We start from the raw sequence: 2,500 nt of genomic DNA on the forward strand, positions 1-2,500 counted from the left end.
ACTTTAAAACCTTTAACGAGTATCCATTGGAGGGCAAGTCTGGTGCCAGCAGCCGCGGTAATTCCAGCTCCAAAAGTGTATATTTAAGTTGTTGCGGTTAAAAAGCTCGTAGTTGGATTTTGGGCGCAGGCGGCCGGTCCGTCGCAAGGCGTGTACTGGCCGTCCTGGCCTCACCTCCGGTTCTCCGCCGGTGCCCTTGACTGAGTGTCGGCGGCGGCCGGAACGTTTACTTTGAAAAAATTAGAGTGTTCAAAGCAGGCGATTCGCCTGAATAATGGTGCATGGAATAATGGAATAGGACCTCGGTTCTATTTTGTTGGTTTTCGGAGCGCGAGGTAATGATTAAGAGGGACAGACGGGGGCATTCGTACTGTGCCGTTAGAGGTGAAATTCTTGGATCGGCGCAAGACGAACGACTGCGAAAGCATTTGCCAAGAATGTTTTCTTTAATCAAGAGCGAAAGTCAGAGGTTCGAAGACGATCAGATACCGTCCTAGTTCTGACTATAAACGATGCCAACTAGCGATCGGGGGGCGTTAGTTTTACGACCTCTCCGGCAGCTTGCGGGAAACCAAAGTCTTTGGGTTCCGGGGGAAGTATGGTTGCAAAGCTGAAACTTAAAGGAATTGACGGAAGGGCACCACCAGGAGTGGAGCCTGCGGCTTAATTTGACTCAACACGGGAAATCTCACCCGGCCCGGACACAGTGAGGATTGACAGATTGAGAGCTCTTTCTTGATTCTGTGGGTGGTGGTGCATGGCCGTTCTTAGTTGGTGGAGCGATTTGTCTGGTTAATTCCGATAACGAACGAGACTCTGGCTTGCTAACTAGTTACGCGACCCAATCGGTCGGCGTCTAACTTCTTAGAGGGACTAGTGGCGTTTAGCCACACGAGATTGAGCAATAACAGGTCTGTGATGCCCTTAGATGTTCGGGGCCGCACGCGCGCTACACTGACCGGATCAGCATGTGCTCGCCTTGGCCGACAGGTCTGGGTAACCCGCTGAACCCCGGTCGTGCTAGGGATAGGGAATTGCAATTATTTCCCTTGAACGAGGAATTCCCAGTAAGCGCGAGTCATTAGCTCGCGTTGATTACGTCCCTGCCCTTTGTACACACCGCCCGTCGCTACTACCGATTGAATGGTTTAGTGAGGTCCTCCGATTGGACCTGGCGCGGCCGGCAACGGTCGAGCCGGCGTCCGAGAAGACGATCTAACTTGATCATTTAGAGGAAGTAAAAGTCGTAACAAGGTTTCCGTAGGTGAACCTGCGGAAGGATCATTAACGGTCTCGCAAACGCTTCGGCGAACGCGAAACTCGGACAAGCGAGAGAAAAAGTCTTTGCTACCCGGCGCCCGACCCGCGAGGAGCGGCGCGCCGGCCGGCGATTCGGTCACCCGGTAATGTTTGCGCGTCGAGTGCCGCGGTGCCGCGCGCTCCGGCTTCAAGCGTCGGCCTGGCCGACCGCTCGGCGCGGTCTATTTTGTCACCCTATAGTGCGAGGCACTGTGCGAGCGAAACAATCGTGGATGGCTCTTGGCGGTGGATCACTCGGCTCGTGAGTCGATGAAGGACGCAGCTAGCTGCGTGAATTAGTGTGAATTGCAGGACACATTGAGCATCGACGTTCTGAACGCAAATTGCGGCCTCGGGTCAATCCCGGGGCCGCGCCCGCCTCAGGGTCGCGTTGCAAACGTTCCGCGCGGGGATTTCTCCGCGCGGCTGCTGCGGCGTCGGACGCGCGAGCGCCCGTCCCGCTCAAGACAGCACGGCACGATGCGCGACGATCGCGACCAGAATCCCGCGCGGCGGCGGCGAGTCGACCTCGAAGAGGCCAACGGCTGGCGGCTCAAGGGCGGGAATCGAGGTGCGCGGCGGCGCGCGGCGCCGACGGCGAGCGCGGAACGGGAAGAATAGTCCCGGTCCTTACTTTCGGCCTGAGGTCGGACGAGGCTACCCGCTGAATTTAAGCATATTACTAAGCGGAGGAAAAGAAACTAACGAGGATTCCCTCAGTAACGGCGAGTGAAGCGGGATGTGCCCATCGCCGAATCCGCGCGCTTTTGGAGTGCGCGGAATTGTGGCGTACGGAATTCGTCACGGCGCGCTTCGCCGGTCGCCCGCGTCCTTCTGATCGAGGCCTTTTCCCAGAGCGGGTGTCAGGCCCATGGCGGCGACAGGCGGGCGCGCTACGGCGTCTTCCCAGAGTCGGGTTGTTTGGGAATGCAGCCCAAAGCGGGTGGTAAACTCCATCTAAGGCTAAATACGGTCACGAGACCGATAGCGAACAAGTACCGTGAGGGAAAGTTGAAAAGCACTTTGAAGAGAGAGTTAAAGAGTACGTGAAACCGTCGAGAGGCAAACGGGAGGGCCTGTCGGGTCGCCCGGTCGCTTTCAGCCGGCCCCCTGTCGGCGACGTTGTCGTGCGGACCCTCACGGGCCGCCGGCGGCGCCGCCCGATCGGGGACCAGCGCACTAGCGCCGGGCGAAGGCCGCG

The 2,500-nt window shown here is 57.9% G+C and overlaps 2 non-coding genes and 1 pseudogene across 2 annotated transcripts in view; all 3 read left to right on the forward strand.

The window, feature by feature from the left end:
- LOC146143929 (small subunit ribosomal RNA) overlaps positions 1 to 1,287 on the forward strand; it is a 1,811-nt gene extending 524 nt beyond the window's left edge. Inside the window, exon 1 of the ribosomal RNA XR_014500461.1 lies at positions 1 to 1,287. This exon is cut by the window's left edge and continues 524 nt beyond it. This is a non-coding gene — a ribosomal RNA (small subunit ribosomal RNA).
- Positions 1,288 to 1,534: 247 nt separating this feature from the next.
- LOC146143930 (5.8S ribosomal RNA) lies at positions 1,535 to 1,688 on the forward strand. The gene has a single exon (XR_014498794.1). It is a non-coding gene; the product is annotated as a 5.8S ribosomal RNA (ribosomal RNA).
- A 248-nt stretch (positions 1,689 to 1,936) lies between these two features.
- Positions 1,937 to 2,500, forward strand: part of LOC146143931 (large subunit ribosomal RNA) — a 3,679-nt pseudogene continuing 3,115 nt past the window's right edge.

Source organism: Ascidiella aspersa, chromosome 5, assembly GCF_963924565.1.
Source record: "Ascidiella aspersa chromosome 5, kaAscAspe10.2, whole genome shotgun sequence".
In the NCBI taxonomy this organism is placed as follows: Eukaryota; Metazoa; Chordata; class Ascidiacea; order Phlebobranchia; family Ascidiidae; genus Ascidiella; species Ascidiella aspersa.